The sequence below is a fragment of the Perna viridis genome, chromosome 13 (genome assembly GCF_037379345.1).
Source record: "Perna viridis isolate PV_CMFRI_1.1 ecotype Kerala chromosome 13, ASM3737934v1, whole genome shotgun sequence".
Taxonomy (NCBI): Eukaryota; Metazoa; Mollusca; class Bivalvia; order Mytilida; family Mytilidae; genus Perna; species Perna viridis.
Window position 1 is genome coordinate 28,088,654 of NC_142457.1, and position 19,726 is coordinate 28,108,379.

Sequence of the window (19,726 nt, forward strand, 5' to 3'; positions counted from 1 at the left end):
CAATTTCTTGGGTTGTACATATGTTTAACAAAAAAAAATAAATAAATAAAATAAGAAGAAATAAAATAAATAAATAAATACATAAAAACTTTTCAGATTATTTTCAGTTTCATATTTTGGTTGATAATAGGTCTCTTGCAAAGAAATGATATGTCATAGAAAATAATGAAAATAAAAAGGACAGCATTCAAAATTTTGTTGAATTCTGTATATTTTGTATGAATATACGCCTTAGCTCAATATTTTTTTATGGATCTTTACAAAATTTTGTTCAATGATAATACTTGATAAGATCTAGTTTTTTTTTTAGATTTTCAAGGTCAAGCGTTGCAGTTGAAGGTCATGGTGGAGTTTGTTGTTTTTGAAGTCATAAAAGCTTCTTGGCAGCCTAGCATCGACAATTATCAATGGATCCTATACAAAATTGGTACAATGGTAGTATTTATTTTCAAGGTCATGACAGGAAGTTTAAGGTCGTGGTGTAACTTTCCTGTTTTTTTGTAGTCATAACAGTTTGTTGGCAGCCTAGACTCAACATTCATCGGTGGGTCTTAATTAGATTATGTAAAATGACAGTACTTTAGTAAGATCTCGAATCATACTAATTTTCAAAATCGTGTGATGAAGTTCAAGGTCATGGTTAGACGCGATTGTTTTTTTTTAATCATGAAAGCTTGTGGTCAGCCTCGACTAAGCATTATCAATGGAACTTTACCCAATTTATTACTGAGTAAATCTGGAACCCTACTGATATTCAAGGTCATGACTAGACTTTTCCTTCATGTACACAACTTTGTGGAGTGCATGGACTCAACATTTGATTAAACTTGTTATAAATGTAATACATGAGTGTTTTTTTTCTCTTTTTTTCCCCTTTTATTTTGGTTTTATTTGGTTTGATTTTAAATGACATAAAGCCATGTATGTCAAAATCGAACTTGACCTTCATTTTATATTATGAAACAATATATTAAAATTTGAGAAACCTCTGTAAAAACATTTATTTTAATCATATGGAAACGAAATAAACATGCTTTTTCAAACGATCAAGGGCAAATAACTCTTTAACGACATAGGCAATTTAGGTCAAAATCGACTTGACCTTCATTTTATATTATGAAACAATATATTAAATTTGAGAAACCGCTGTAAAAACATTTTCTTTTAATCATCTGGAAATGAAATAAACATGCTTTTTCTAACGATCAAGGGCAAATAACTCAAATAACTCAAATAAGACAAAAGCAATTTATGTCAAAATCGAACATAACTTCATTTTATATAATGAAACAACAAATTAAAATTTGAGAAAGCTATGTTAAAGCGTTTTCTTTTAATCATCTGGAAACGAAGTAAACATGCTTCTTCAAATGATTAAGGGCAAATAACTCTTGAACGACAAAAGCAATTTATGTCAAAATCGAACTTGACCTTCATTTTGTATTATGAAGCAACATATTAAATTTGAGAAAGCTATGTTAAAGTTTTACTTTTAATCATCTGGAAACGAAAAGTGTGACGGACAGACGGACGGACGTTTGGATCACAACATACCACCTCCCCCTAGGGGAGGGCTATAAAAAGCAGCGGAAGGTATACACGTCCAAAAAATAAACACCCTGGCCACGGGCAAATTTATGACTAGGACCAAATGACCAGCATAAATCATGACAAAAACACAACGCTGGAAACTAAAGCCTGAGTCATAATAAGACATGCATACCATAGAAAACCGTATTGATTTGGAAATGTAGACTTTACAAGCAAATTCACCAATAATGTTGCTACCCAAGAACGGGTAGTTCACAATTGGAAAAAAATTAGGACTTCACTAAATTTGACAGTTTACCGGCTTTGAGCTCTGGGCAATATGACCGGTGTCGTATGCGAAACTGAGGATACGCTTACCCTTCCGGAGCCCTGGTATCACTCCCGATTTTTTATTGGAGTTTTTATTGCCTAAAGCTTTATTTTTTTGTAAAATAAGGGGAATATGGAATATATGCCGGAAAGACGGCAAGTCACATCTTTAATAGGTTACAAATTTACTTTATGAATTCAATTGCATGTGAAGTACTTTTCTGGATTGACCGTCGTCAGACATGTTTACTGTTTGTGGTGTATCTTTTGTTTGTAATTGGGTCTGTCGTTTACTTTTTTCGATGTTCTTTGTTCATGGCGTTCTCTTCTTGTCGGCATGTCTTTGTTGATTTTTGTTTGCCTCATTCCTGTATAGTTCTTTCCAGCGCGATTCACGAATTTGCCTTTGGTAAAGTTAGTTTGGTATCTTCTACACTATATTATCTCGCCAAAAATAAATGGTTAAGCTCACTGGTCCGATCAGTACAGAAAATATTCTGAATATATTGATTACGCATATATTTTTCTAAAGTTAAATTCATGATAGCCGACTAGTCAAAACAGTTCACGTATTGCTTTTCTTTCTCTGACAAAATAAGAAAATTGGGGTCTTTAAAACCACGGTATGAATGAATACGTATTATTATATTTATAGGAATAAATCGTGTTTATTTTATATTTACCAACTGTAATTATCGAGGAACAATTAGTTCTTTTAACTCACGATTTATTATCGTTGTTATTAACAAAAACAAGAAAAACTGTGTCCATTAACTCGACTAATTCAAGTTCTTTCGGTCTTCATTGGATTGATCGTATTTGAGCGCAATATAACGACTGGATTATGCGGGCTATGCGTTCATAGGGCGTATGTCCCCGCCTCACAGAACGTCGATGCTGCGTCACTTTATTTCTAAGGATAAAGCTGCATAGTAAATTTCAAAATATTCCAATAAATGGTTTCAAACTTAGTTGTGTTTTAGGCATGTAAATACTCTAAGTAAAAGTCCATTAAACAGGAAGCTGATGCACAACTACATTTTTAGAGTTTATAGTAGCGGTTTATAGAGATATTTGTGGGTTAAAGAGTAATTATCCAAGGTTAAGTCCGAAAATTGTTCGTGAAACGTTCACATTGCATAATTGTCCTATACATTTGGCTTTTGAATCAAAAGTTTTCAGATTTGATGAAAGGTTTATATATCTGTCATAATGGTATTTATTGATAAAATGAATACGGTAAAAAGTAACCCATTTTACTTCTGTGACTTCTTGTAAAATGGAAAGGCGCAACCCTACCCACTATTTTAAAATTAACGTTTGAAAGAAAAAAATAGAGTTTTCGACCAAAAAGGTACTTTCATATTTGTATTTACACATAAGCCACAAAAAGGATATATTTCAATTGCATGACAAGAATTTGTAATTTTTTAAATTTATATTGAAAAATTAGAATAAAAAAAAAGCATAACCTTGTCCATTAATGATTATGTTCAGTTTTTTAAGTGCGTTAATGAGTAGCCTGACATTTTCGTCCTGTAATTGTTTAATACAATATTTTTCATTGGCAGTGATCAAAATGGTATGTAAAACAATGAGTCAACGTTTGAGCATTGCACGATTTAAAAAAATAACCATCTGAAGCATTCAAGATTAAGGTTTATTCCTCCATCTGCATACATATAATGACAGTTTAATTTGGTAAGTGATTGAGTATTTAGGAATACGTGTTTGACACATGAAGCCTGGCACTGACATCATTGAGCTTATTCAGGTTTGGTTCATTCCCCAGTTCCTATACATGATGGGTAAAATGTGGGTTAGCAGACAGAGGGAAATATCCGCTCGGCATATATCATTCGTTTTAACCTGCAGTCAAAGTTTGTTCCTGCGTATGTATACATGATATATTATTTTAAAAAAATTTGTTGGTGTGCTGCAAGGAATACACGTATGCCTTAGTGAATCTGAAGTACTTCTTGTGCATGTCGTGCGTCCTTGACCGTAAATGAACAATAATTTTCATTCAATTTCTTGAAAATTATTTCATATTTTTGTTGGACCAGAGAAAGAATTCGTATTAAACATAGCATGATTAATATATTTTGTTACATTTGTTTGGTCGCAGTTTGTTGATTTCTTCCCTGTAATTCATGTACATCGACAGACTTTCAGTACATAGTGTGAGTACCTCGGGACAGGTGTTATGTATCGAGAAAAATTATTTTATAATGTAAAATCGGCTATTTTCTGCCTATAGTTACATTAATGAATAGATGTCATTTCTTTAAGCTTATTCAACCTGTATTTTTGGTTATAATAGAAAAGCTTAAATATCAGTTCGAAGACTAAGGCAAATTATAAACTGTACTTGAAAATACGAAGTGAAAATAGTCAGCGAATCCCTTTATGTACATGGCATTAGCTGTGTTCTCCTTGACGACGCTTTTAAAATTAGTCGCCCGATCTCGAGGTTAGCGTGCTAGCCTGGAATGCGGAAGGTTGTAGGTTCGGTCCAAGGCCTTGTTAAACCAAAGACTGTAAAATTTGTACATGCTGGTTCTCCGCCATGTGCTTGGCATTAACGAGTAAGAGCAAAGGCTGTTTGTTTCGGAGTCAGAATAATGTGTTCGAGTAAGGTAGTATGTCTTCCTACCGACTACTATCTTGTGAATTAGCATGTTAAAAATCGGACTCAGCGTATCGGTTTAGTACAAAGCAGGGTTTAATAATCAATTATTAACATGCAGCCGTCCTGGATATGCATATAAATTGGCCGCTGGACGGTAAGCTACAAGTAGTCACTGACTCACTAATATTAGTCGGACAATACAAAGAAAACCATGGCAGTTAATGTTTTGATGATATAACAAAATTGTGACTATATGAGCTACTGATATATAAGCAGATATATGACTCAAGTTTTGTCGATCTTATGATGTTCCGCCTTATAAAACAATGCCGGCAGAAATTGGAAAACTAGCTCAAATTTTATTTGATGTCCAGCAGTGCCTGAGCTAGAACATATACCGTAAAGCACAAGTTACTCTTTAACGCACAAGATTAACGGTCGAGTTTAAGCTTCACCTACCCTATAACGGACCAAATGTTTACATCTTAGGAAATATTTTCATAGTAAATCTATATTTTATTCTGAAAATGGCATGATACATTGGTGATGGCATATGTCTCAAACTGTCACATTTGTGTTATTAATATATAAGCTGAAACCGAGAAACGACTTGAATTTCCGGCTTTGTTTACGTGAATGGCTTCGAAATTTTACAATGAGTTTCACGGATTTTCGTTTTATTACAAAATGGAAGGCTATTTCACCTATTTTAAAGATACATAGATGAACATTTAAACATACAATTTTGATACATACAGTTTTAAAGTGTCAAAACTCACTAGAAATGTTTGTTTAACGCATGATTTATTGGCCTTTATGGAATAACGATAGTATTTACGATAAATTCGAAAACCCCAAACATACTCGTTTAACGGACCATTTTCACGATAAATTACTTTTAACAGACAAATATCACGATAAACCGCTAAACATGAAGCCAGATGATATACCTAGAATAACCGTGAATATACCCATTTATACAAAATCCAAAGGGCTTCAACTTATCATAAGAGTCCAGATGCCATATGAAATTTGGACCTTGTCTATTATAATCCCGTCGTTTGAGCCTTCGTTTCATTCTATTATGGACACCGTCAGGATTTAAAACACGCATTAAATGTCTTACTGTTTCTTTTCTTACGATCAGTCTATTGTGCAAACATTTCAGATGCATCCATCGGTATCCATTCAACTGTCCGAACTTATTTACTTGATCGTGAATAAACATAGCTACATCTAGTATATCGGAGATTTTTTTTTCTTCTGAATAATCTAAAACTAGCCAACAGTCTTTTCAGGTGACGCAAAGATATGAAAATTCCATGTTTCTCGTGTAAGATTTCCACTAGTTCCTTGTAGTTAAGACCAAGATGAAAATAAACAAAAATAAGCTGATTCCTTTCTTGCATTGCATCCATTTCTATACATGTAAAAGTGAAGAAGTTATATGAGTAGCAATACGTCTAATGCTTATCACGAATTCTAGCGTTAAATGTCCTCCAACATTTGACTATGCATCAACAAGTGCTGGATTTTTAATATACAGCGTTTTTTATCTCTATTATTACACTTTAAATCTACAGCGCTGGACTTCAAATCTATAGCGTTGGTTTGACCGGCCTTTCAGAATCCTTTATCGGAAAAAGGAGTGCACTGTACAATATGTATGATACAAAACAGGTACATGTATTAGAGACTGATCATTAATCGTGTGACTTCGACTGCCCATCTGCACGCAAGTTACATGTAACTATGCTAAGAGTGCTTCCAATTTTACATTGGTTGGTTCACTGTCCTTGTTGGACATTTTAATCATTGTACATATATCAGAATTGACTGGTTTCTCTCAAAAACGGCTTAAAGTTTACATGCATACACATGGTTTCTATAATTTCATTACGCATTGGAATTCAGTCATTGACAAATCTAATTTGTAGATTCGTAAAATTTGACGCTTCATGGTGAAAACCGATGAAGATCATTTTTTTATTTAGTATACGTAAGTATGTATATATATATATGCAAACATGCAGTCTATGGTGCATGTATGAACCGTAAGGTGCTGGTAAACTGCATAGATTCGCGCCCATTCTATTTGTATTGGTTACTACCGAGCTCCACAGCAGTCGATATTTGCTTTAAACATTTCTGTATAGGCCCTATTTGTGAATTCAGGCAATTGGTATGAAATATATTCGACAAGACGTTTAGAGATATAAATCGCACCTTTTGAGACAATTGTACGCATGCGTGTATCTCGTATATAATTTATAGTGGAGTTATCTATGTACGTAGTGCATGAAACTAGACCAGAACATTAGGAACTATTTTCAAATGAACGTACTTATAAAAGGAAACATGGTTTTATACATTTAATTGATATAGTTGTACAATTAAGTACTGTAGAAATATTTCATACATGGAATGTATGCGTAGACTTTGATAATATTTTATATATTGAGTTCGCCTGTTCAATATAGCAAGATAATATTTTATATTGAACTCGCCTGTTCAATATAGCAAGATCATATTTTATATTGAGTTCGCCTGTTCAATATAACAAGGTAATATTTTATATCGAGTTCGCTTGTTAGTAATTTAAAGCAAGATCATAATTTACTAAAGTATATTTCTTATTGTTGTTGATTTAGATATTAACTTTTAAAAAAAAAAAGATCGAATTCTTGCTTTAGTTGGAAAGTCGCCCCTAGTTCAACATTCTACAGTTGTATCCGACATGAGTGGGACAGTTACCGACATCAGATTACTTCCCTTTGATTTTAGTAACTTTTGTTTCGTTACGTCTCGTTTCGCAATAATAGTTTATTTTTACATTGTTTGCATTTTTTGTTGTTTCGTTTCGTTTTTCAAATTTAGTTGGTTGTTATGTTACTTAAGTATATAGGGGCAGCTCTTTCACTGGACCTGTGTATAACAATGTCTGCCCTGTGGTATGAGGATTTCCTGGTCATTCATTGAAGACCAATGGATGACCTTGGGCTGAAATTTCCATCCCGGTGGGGTTGTTGTCTCTTTGACATATCCACTATACCTATTCTCGTTATAGATTGATCACTTTTCAGACGAATTTAATGTGTAACTACAGCCATGCGTGCATAGACCTGTTATATAATTTATTATATATCTTCTATTTTTGATAAGATATCTTTATAAATTTTATAAGATGTCTCATATAATGTACATTTAAAAAAATATCATATTAAATATATGAGTTATCTGCTAAAGTATATTTTATAAAGTTCATGAGATACCTTAAATAATATATACATGTAAGATATCTCATACTTTATGAAATATCGTATAAAGAAAACTTATAAGATATTTCATATTTTTTTTGATGTCTTATAAAGTACAAGATACAATAGTTTGAACACGTAATAAATATATAGGTGCCATCTTAAATTTAAAACGTCAATAGGATATCTGACAAAGTTTATGAAATGTGTTATAAAGTTGATGAGATATCTTATATACTATATAATTGTATGCATGTATCTCATATATTTTATGAGATATCTTATAAAGAAAATTTATAAGATATTTCATATCTTTAATACAATATAAGAATATAAAATATAACACAAACTTCATAAGTTATTTGATAAAGTACAAGATATATCTTGAACATGGAATAAATACAAATACGCCACATGTACATGTACATATATATTTATGCACGCAGTGATCATACATCCCAAACAGCATTCCTACGTTGGGCCAGGGTGGTTTAACAAAGTCATTTACGTTGAGCCAACGTACGGTACCCAATGTTGTCCCAACATTGTAAGTGCAAAGTGAGCCACGTTGGTGCAACGTGATGCCAACATTGATCCATCGAATGCCCAATGTTCGCGCAACATAAACCCAAAGTTAACCCAACCACATGGTGCGATGGCGATGTTTTTTTTTCTTAAGATATTAGAACATAATTTTTTATAATGGGTGTCCTAGTTACGTCTAATGCAAAGTGCTGAGGCTATGCGCTCCTGAGAGTAAGCACTCAAATTTCCCCTCAGTTTATACATTCTTTACAGTAAGAATATATATACCAATGACAAGCCAATTGTAGTTTGCAAGATTCCTCAGTAGGATATGTAGGTTTTAGGGTTACTGTCCGTGTGGGTTTTTTTTTTTTCATCTTGATCCTCTCTTATGTCCAACTGGGCCTAACCGTTTTTCCTTTACTTTATGCTGCAATCGTTCTATTTGTATAATTTGAGCGACCAAAATGCATAGTCCGAATTTCCCCTGACCCTGCAACCCTCCTCAAAGTCGTTAAACACGTTGAAAGGTGGTACTCTGCGGTACCGCTGAATCTCCAACTTTTTGAATGGCACATCGTTCTGACCCCAACCCGACATATCAATATCCAAATAGAAAAGAGGAGGGTTGCAGGCTCAGAGGAAATTCAAACTACCAAATGCATTGATTATATACGGTCACTGACGGTATATAACACTTTGGCCCACATACTCCTCTACCCTTGCGCAGTGGAGGGAATTAGTCCCTTTTGGGATTATGCGCTGGATATATATATTTTTTTGTATTGACCACCATTCTCGAATGAAGGTAGTGGTAAAGTGACTTAAACACGAACCTGTTATGCGAGGTCAATGATATTTGGCGTACAGTTGTATTACAAATCCATGTCAATTTTACACATATAGCCCACAGTCATGGTCTGTTGACTTCAAAAATTCAATGTTAAAGTTTAATGTTAAGTTTTCTGAAAAGTTCATTTAAACATGAACAGAGCCCCTTATGCTAGGTCAATGATATTTAGTATACAGATGCATTATCATCATTGCATCACAACAAATTCATGCCAATTTTATTTTATGCACATACCCCGCAGCCTTGTTTTGTTGACTTTGAAAATTTAATGTTAAAAGTTTAACATTAAGATTTCTTATAGTTCATGTAGACATTTTTGTTTAAATTCCATCTTCAGATAAATCCCACCTATCTCAATGTGATACAATAAAAACAATTAATTTCTAATTACTCATATGTTTGCCATTAATCAAATGTTATTTAAAAAGAATTTTTCACTTAAGGTATTTCACATAATTTGTCAGATATTTCAATTCCTCAGTCCTTTCCTATTTCTCAAAATTATTTACATGTTGTAATTTTGTGGCCCAGTTTTATACCCTGGCACTGGGACACGAAGTGGCGACGTATTTTGTGATGGCCTCCAGAAAAAGTTTAGTTGAGTGTTCTTCCATCTGTCGCCTTGTACATTTTGTAGTGAAAACACGAATTGATAATTTTGTAATTTCATATTGTTATACAAAATATGACAGCAACTAAAAAAAATAGTATTTAACAAACACTACATTTGACAAAATCATGCAGACGAGACCTACATGTTCATATTATTTAACAAACAAATCATTATAAACAGACAAACGTATTGTTTCTCGGTCAGCTGTATTAGCCCTCTGCCCTACAAGTCTCGATACCTATATAGCACTCCTCCCTACAAGCATCGAGACCTATATAGCCCTCCACCCTACAAGCCTCGATACCATTACAGCCCTCTTCCTACAAGACTCGAGACCAATATAGCCCTCCTCCCTACAAGCCTCGAGACCTATATAGCCCTCCTACTTACAAACCTCGATACAAATATAGGCCTTCTCCCTTCAAGCCTCGAGACAAACATAGCCCTCCTTGAATCCATACAATGACAGATACAGAATAATCAAGTTACATATTCAATGAAGTAACACTATAATACAGTACTTTATTAGCACAAACTCAATGTAAGTATTATGGTCTATTACATCAGATAAAATATTACTAGTATATGGAGTCCAAAAGTGCTGTAGGACATAAGTTGTTTGAATACCTTTTGAGTCTCTCAGGATTGATACTTATCGGGATTCTGTTAGTAATTGTATTTTGTTGAGGTGACAGAACCCGGCCTTTGGATAATCGGATAGAACTCAGAGAATGTCCGACTACTGGTTGGGCTGCTGTGCTGACGTTTTGTCGGATTGTATGATCATATAATTCACATAAACTCTAATTACACAGCAAAAAAAAAATACGTTTTTTCACTTTTTTCTCTTTCTTATTTTTTGGTACATTTTTATATATGTAAGTACGTCAATGCGTATATGTACTAAGATGACAACTTGACAGTATAAAATATTTTCGAAAACATCCAAATGATGAATAATTTATGTCTATTTCTCTCTGCGTTCGATCACCCCGCAGTTGAGCCTTGTTACGTTAGGTTATTGACGATGTCATAAGCAAGACAGTTGAATTTGAATCTTCAAATTCTTCCTTGGCAAAATAAAGGAAAAGCCTTGGCACTCAAATGTTATATAAAAATACTCTAACTCTCCCTCCAAATTCCTCAGTGTCGGTTACAAGTCAGACAACAATCTTTCTTTCCAAGAACCATCAAAATATGGATCAGTATACCAGCGAACATTTTTATGAGTGACGAAGTTGAGTCATTCAAAACAACCATTTCAACTTACACCTACAGTCATTAAACATCTACAATTGGTAACCAGTGTATGTAGTTTTAAACTCACTCTATTGTTTATTTTTAAATTCACTCCTATTGTTAATGTTTAAATTCACTAGTTTAATTTAGTTGGAATTTGTAAATAGCATACCCAGAGAAAAATGATATTATCTTCAGCGTGTTGAAGTTGGTCAGGAGATTGTAGAAGTAGAAAGTGAGCAATTAAGGCTCGCCTCTAGTTTACATTTTTCAGCAAATACAAAATGTATTGTAAAACTATAGTTTATAGAAAAAAAATTTCCGTAGATAGGATGATCGTTCTGATAAGGCCTATGAAAGTCACTATATGAAAGTTGTCGGACAACTCCTTGTTGCGCCACAGTGTTAAGGCACGTGCACTTTCAACCATTCGATTTAGGGTGATGTTACTTCGTTTTGGAGGTTAATTGTACAGTACCTGAACCGATCAGTGCAACAAAAATTGCGATCGGTCATCGAACACCGGTCAGTAATCGATCCATCAAACCGATCCATTCTTCCATTTTTATATTATTCAGGGATTTCTATGGCTCACTCCAAGGTTGGACAAATTTTCATCGTGGCGCGTGTCCTTTCACACAGATTTTTATTCCAAAATTAGCCCATTGTTGTTTTTTTTTGTGCCAACTGACGGAGCACGTGCCCCACTTGATCCCCCGTAAATCTGCCCTGGTGAGCAAACAGAACTTCATAGAATCCATACATGGACCGAGTGCACCGGTCAGATAAATATATGATTCCTCCGCCTACCTTTTTAACATCTACAAAATTACTTGTGTAATGCTGCATTCTGGTTAGTACTATGAAACAGTGAACAATCAGTTCTTATGGTAAAACATAAAATGAAGGGAAACTATGTTCATAACTTTTAAATTGTATTGCACAACATGCATATGTGTAGTTACATGTACATTCTTTAAAGTCGAATAAGGCCAAGAAATTAGAGTGTTGTGTTCTACCAATTTATTCTTTTCTAAATGTGAAATTGATACCGAATATTTTACATGATTTGACCTTCTTTGATATTGATTTTTCCATTGAAATTTTGAATGGAAAAAACGTAACTGCTCGCTAGAGGGCACTGCATAATTATGTAGCGTAATCAATATATGGCAAGCCGTTGTGGAATTTATTTCCCATTTATTCATATCAATTAATTCATTTATTGATATTAATAAATGAATTATTGATGTTAAGGATTGATTGTTGATATCAATAAATTGGCATTTATTGATATCAATAAATCTTACATATTTATTAACCTGTTAATAAATATATATTGATATCAATAAATGAATTATCAACATGTTAATAATTCATCTATTTATTGATATCAATAAATGGGGAAATACATTCCACAACGGCTTGCCATATCAATAAAACCGGTGAATGTATTTCTGATACATTTGGTATAAGATATGAAGTAATGGCAATGTTTATTTTTACAGATAATGTGTTGCTTTTGTTTGTTCCAATGTAGTGAAAGTGATACAGAAGGAAGACATCAGGTTTCTTAGGTTTAACTGAATAAGATCGATAATGCTCAGAAAACATTGTAATATGAATATTAGCAATTTTTAAGTACCCGCTGAACCCCTTCATTGCAATACACTTACAATAAACTTCCATTCGTCAGCTTTCAAAACCTAATTTTCTCAGATTAAGTTATTTGATAGTAGGTCTTTTATGAATATGTATTTCTACTGTTTTTACGTGTAATTAAGAACTTTCTATGTTTCTGAAAGATGTGCATTACATAAATCCATGTTTCTGTTTCTCTTGCATTTAACTGGCAAATTAGGTAGCTACACCAGATTCTATAATAGCCTGTTTGTATCATCCAATTCCATGACTAACAGGTTCAGAGGTATATTTTAGCTGATCCATGATTAACAGGTTCAGAGGTATATTTTAGCTGATCCATGACTAACAGGTTCAGAGGTATATTTTAGCTGATCCATGACTAACAGGTTCAGAGGTATATTTTAGCTGATCCATGATTAACAGGCTCAGAGATGTATTTTAGTTGATCAATGATTATCATTTTCAGAGGTATATTTTAGTGATCCATGATTTACAGGCTCAGAGGTATATATTAGCTAATCCATGATTTACAGGCTCAGAGGTATATTTTAGCTGACCCATGATTAAAAGGCTCGGAGGTATATTTTAGCTCATCAATTACATAAATTTAGAACTGACCTACATAGTTAAAGGTTTAAGAGGGTGTCCATACAAAGACTAGGCAGTGGTTTGTACATTACAAATTTCGTTTTCTACAAATTTTCACCCATTTCATATCACAAATGCATCCTTTCTCAAAGTTGATATATGATACATTGGAACACAAAATTCAGTTGGATAAGATTAACCATTAGCCACCCTCATCATAGAAACTGTCTGGTTTCTACACAGACAGCCTCTTAATTAAATACCTTTAAATAAAAGATGCTTTCAAACAAACTTTTCAGTGGTCACTCTACATTTAAAGTTCATAATATTTTTTTTATTCATTTTATCTTCAAATTGCCTTTGAAAGTTTAAAACTTTGAAGGTTGTTCGTGTACTTCATAAATAATAATACTGTGATCTTCATTTCAGACTTGTGACTGGCAAGATGTACATCTCAGCTGCATTACCCACCACCAGCCACTATTCCCCAGTCCTTTCAATCATTACCCACCACCACCACCACCCACTATTCCCCAGTCTTTTCAATCATTACCCACCACCACCCATTATTACCATGTCCTTTCAATCATTACCTATCACCGTCCACTAATCCGCAGTCCTTTCAATCATTACCCACTACCACCCACTAATCCCCAGTCCTTTCAATGAACCTTATTTGAACTAATTACTATTCCTACATTTCATCATTACATGTACATGTATACATTTCCAATTTGTTCTTTTTACTGCTATGCTTCACTTTAGTCAATGTCAGATTCAAAATTCTTATTTGAATTAAAAGGACTGGGTTTTAAGGATAAATACTATAAACGACAATGCACATTTGTAATAATGAATTGCTGGTTGAATAATAATTCGTAATAAAAAAATATATTTTGATTCTAAATATCCTAATATCAGTTCTGTAGCTTCATATACAAAAATCGAGTATGACACTATATATCCAACTACATAAACAATGTTGTTTTTATCCCTTCCTTTTAAATCTGGTGCCAGTAATCCGTTAGATATTGCAGCGTTGTTGTTTATATTACATTTTGTTGATAGTGTTTTTTTTCAGACTTGAATACTGGTTCGATACCTGGGAAGCTAATTAGTCACCCTTACAGCATAGTAGATTCCTCAACACCTGTGATTGACACTTTTTTAAATTGCTACCCAAGTAGGCTAAATCCATTTCAATCAGGATGTAAATAGAATGCTACTGTTTTAGAGGTAATTTATGAATTTAAATTGTAGACAAATGCACACTAATTTTTTTAAAGGCATCCTACTGGCAACAAGCTGGAGTCTTAGAAGGAAAGCCCAAAAAACATGTTAAGTTGTTGTACTCGGAAGCTGAAAATAAAATTATAATTAATTTGTGTACAGGGTCTGTCATTTTGTCAGCTGTCTTAGGTTTGCAGTTGTCAGTTGTTTTGTTCTCTCTTCATTTCTTTTAAGTCAGTAATAGCATATACATGTATCTGATACTAGTTCGTGGAGTGGTGGGGGATGGGAAACTTTTGAATTATGCAACTCTTTTATTCAAAGAAGGTAATGTGTTTTCATTTCGATGTTTTTTTATTAGCAATACGCTAATACAAGGAGTGGCATTTATGCCAAGTATGTGACATTCAAATACACGTATTAATAACAGGGGACTAGCTTACATTCAGACCATTGCAACAAGTAAATTAAAATATTCTTTAAAAGCTTACTGGTACTCTCCTTTTTGGCGTATACATACATACTTAAGGAATGAAATTAATTTGACTAATTACATACACATATTTTTTTTAATTATATGGATGGTACTAAAAAAAACTCGCATACCGGAAAACCTTATACCAGTAAATTACATTTTTTTTTGTATCAACCATACCAATAGACTTTCATCTGCAATGAATCAATCTGTTAAGCCAGTTTTGAGAATAAAGAAAAAAAACGTTGAATTCAACACTTGACTGTTAAATGGCTTGGAATAAAGAAAAATCCCATTCAAGTCATCAGTCAACTGTTCAATGGCTTGGAATATGAGTGTCATTCTTCTTTCGATTTGTGCAATTTTGAGGACTTGTAAAATATGTGAATCCAAACCATCTATAACCACCATATTGTAAATGCTGTCTATTTTGATTATGATATCTTGAGCTGTTTTAACTTGAAGATAAATGTGCATTTGAGCAACAAACCAGCAGCTACAGGAACGCAAGTCTGTTATTAAAAGGGGCAAAACCAACATTGGGCAGTCATTTTCTGAGGCGGAACCAGGTATTTGAAGACTAAGTTACTGAATTAATTATACTTTAAAAGGACATTAAAAATCAATCAGAAACTGGAAAAGTGAAATAACCGAGATTGTTTGTAAAGAAAAAAACCTAATGGGTAAAATCGTACGAGGCAATTTTTTAAAGACAATGAGTAATTGAAATGAATCAAGGAATAGCTAGACAGAGTTGTCAGAAAGTTAGTAGATCACGTGATGGGGTCCTCTTAATCTGACTGATGACGATTATTGCAGGTAAATAACTTATGTAAGGATAAACGGTACCTATTTTGGAGGCAAAATTAATGTACTTAACCGGAATATGAAAAAAATGGTGTATTTAACAGTACAGATTGCCAGTGCAAAGGTCTACCTACATGTTTGGCATATTGAACAGTACAGATTGCCAGTGCACAGGTAATTATAAATAACTGAAATAAGGAATGATAGAAGCTTTAAGTGTAAGTTTTTGTAGGATTCAGGCAAAATGGAAAAAAAAATCAGAAACATGCATGTCAAAACCCCACCAGTCTGACAATATAACATCACTCAACGACACTTTCTCTATTTGAAAGACCATTATATGATCTCTGCATCACTGGCTTTGACCAAGTTATCTGCCCTTGAAATGTTCATTTTTAGTGCATTTCAGTGGAATCATAACTCAGTGCACCAACATTATATGGAACATATTGTCAAATTACACAATCAAAATGATGGGTTTTTTCATACCATTTTTAACCCACTGCCTGATTCTTACAGAGACTGACACTAAAAGAATGTAAGAGTATCTGGCACAAATTTGAATGCCTACCTAGGAAAAAAAGTACCATATTGCTGTATTTATTAAATAATGGTGATAATCTTATTTCAAGTACTAAAATATCTGAAATATTAATCATCCAAAATGCAAAGAAGATTCACAAACGTAATGATATATTTAAATTTCTTAGCAAACCAAGTTAGCTAATTCCACCTCAATCAGAATCTTAATGGAATGCTACTTAGCAAACCAAGCATGCTTATTCCATCTCAATCAGGATCTTAATGGAATGCTACTTAGCAAACCAAGCATGCTTATTCCATCTCAATCAGAATCTTAATAGAATGCTACTACTTCAGATGTAATTTATGAAGTACAAATGATTCAAATATAACCTCACTTACAACTGAAGAAAGTAATAACAGTATAGAGCAGTATTGATAACTTGTACAGAACAGGAGGTCTTCCTAAAACAAAGATAAATACTGATACTGAAGCCAACATATGGAAAGGTAAAGGGCACATAATTGAAAACTAAACAATGCCGTGGACTATATGGAACGGTTAGAAAACTGTTACAAAACAGAACACCTACATTGATAAGAGTGAAAAGTACTGATGCAGAAGCCAATATATGGAACGGCAAAGGGCACGTAACTGAAAACTAATCAATATCATGGACTACATGGAACGGTAAAGGGCACATAACTGAAAACTAAACAATATCTTGGACTATATGGAACGGTAAGAAAAACTGGTAGAAAACAGGACGCCTACATTAACAGTGTGGGAAACCACCTCGCCAGCTCGCCAAATAAATGTTGATGTGTAATTTGGCGGTTTCTCATTAGATTACACTTGTCAATTTGACAACCGTCATTTGATTGGCGAGTTCCAAGGAAAGTGTAACACAATCAAACACTGAGTATTTGAATAGAGTTTTATTACATGAGGAACATAGATTTAAGAGTTACCTTTTCACTACATACGTTCGCGTTGTGTTCAGTTTATAAATTCATTATTTTATCGAAATTATATCGAAACATTATAAAGTACTAAAACATTGTGTTATACGAAAGTCGAAATTTTATAGAATCCAGAGTTCGATTCTTGTCAAGAATCAGAATAACGTCCAAGCTCGGTTTCAGACTGGATTTTTTTAAGTAGTCCACAATACATGGCCTTATATATATAGTTCTTGTAGGCCATAAACAGCAAATGTTACTTATCACAAAATTGTGAGTAACTATATATTCCTTTGAAGTAGTAGTGCACATCCTTATATATTCCTTTGAAGTAATACCGGTCATAGTGATCAGGAACAGTTCATCATTTCCACCGGACAATAGCAGACAGTTATTTATAATATACTTTTTTGACATGTCACGTACCTATTAACGATTTAGTGACATCTTGAAACAAGTACCAAACGATGAATAGTTAATAAAAGAATCAATAGCTGACTAGTAACTTTGTTACAAAAGTTAACCAGCCAACAGATTATTTAGTAAAACATCCCTTAACATCATACACTAAGAATATGTTCCCTACATTTTAAGAAGTTTAGCTTGAATATGTCAAATGAATTTTGGCATGATATGCACAATTTTATTGACTTGTAAAGCATTGGTTACGTCTGCCATAAACGGACTGTGCCAAAAACCTATGCGACCGTCCCAATCTCATATTGGTATTCAGACGAAATTTTCTTGGTAATTTAAGAAACAAATGATAAACTTCTCTTGTTTCATAATGACGAATCTGTTGAAATATAATTTTATTTTTAAAATATGAGTTCAGAAATGGAGTACTTATTTTGTTACTGTAATATATATATGAAAACCTTCAATAGGAGGGAATATTCGAAAATGGAAGTTTTTGATAAATTTAAAAACAAATGAATTCGGCTAGTTGAATTTTTTCTATTTGGCTAAGTAAGCAAGATCAAAAAACCACTAGCCAGAATGGCAAGTTGGGAAAAAAATGTTTTCCCACACTGTCATTAATGAAAATGATAAGTACTGATAAAGAAGCCTAAATATGGAAAGGTAAAGGGCACATAACTGGAAACTAAACAATATCTTGGACTTCATGGAACAATTAGAAAAAAAAAACTGGTACAAAACAGAACACCTACATTGATAAGAGTGAAAAGTACTGATGCAGAAGCCAACATATGGAACGGTAAAGGGCACGTGACTGAAAACTAATCAATATCACGGACTTTATGGAACGGTTAGAAAAATTGGTATGAAACAGGACACCTACATTAGTAAAAGTGATAAGTACTAATACAGAAGCCAACATATGGAATTGTGAAGGGCTCATAACTGAAAACTAAACAATATCTTGGACTATATGGAACAGTTAGAAAAACTGATATAATACAGAACACCTCTATTAATAAAAGTGATAATTACTGATACAGAAGCCAACATATGGAACGGTAAAGGACACATAACTGAAAAATGAACAATATCATGAACTATATGGAACGATTAGAAAAACTGGTACAAAACAGGACACCTACAATCAATAAGAGTGATAAGCCAGCATATGGAAAGGTAAAGGGCACATAACTGTAAACTGAACAATGTGATGGACTATATTGGATGGTTAGAAAGTTGTTGGACAACACCTTATTAGAGTAATTGTCCTTTAAATGTGAAATATTATTATTTTTTTTTTTTTTTTTTTTTTTATAGATTTTAACCAATGCCTTGAAAACTATAAAAGATAGAAAAAAACTTTTCATTGACGAAATGATCCTATGATAAGGTCTACAAAAGTCTATAGTGGATCAAACAGACGACTTCTTTGTAGTTATTTCCCTTGAGGTTTTTGAGGTTTTTAGCTCACCTACCCTTAAAGGCAGTGTGAGCTTTTGTCATCACTATGTGTCTGTTGTAAGCGTTCTAAACTTTTTCAAAGACATTTTCCTTTAAAATATTCAAAGCGTGACCACAATGATCTCTAGAATATCAACCTTGTATATCAAAATTGTGTTCAACATACGTGCTGATAAAAATATATTTTGTCACACGTTAGGTTTGGGGTTAACTTTTATATCACGGGTTGATTAGTCAAGTGTTTCTAGTGATTTCATGTCAATCAGTCTGTCTGTCTGTTAGGTTTTTAGGTATTTTGCATACCTGTGGTAAATTAGTAAAGTGATCTCATGTCAGTCTGTCAGTAGCATGTTAGGTTTGGAGGTAGTTTTTATACCTCTGGTTAATTAATTATGTGTATAAAGTGATCTCGTGTCAGTCTGTTCGTAGCATATTAGGTTTGGAGGTAGTTTTTTTTATACCTCTGGTAATTTAGTCAAGTGTATAAAGTGATCTCGTGTCAGTCTGTCCGTAGCATGTTAAGATTGGAGATAGATATTTTATACCTCTAGTACATTAGTCAAGTGTATAAAGTGATCTCCTGTCTGTCTGTCTGTCTGTCTGTCTTTAGCATGTTAGGTTTGGAGATTTTTTT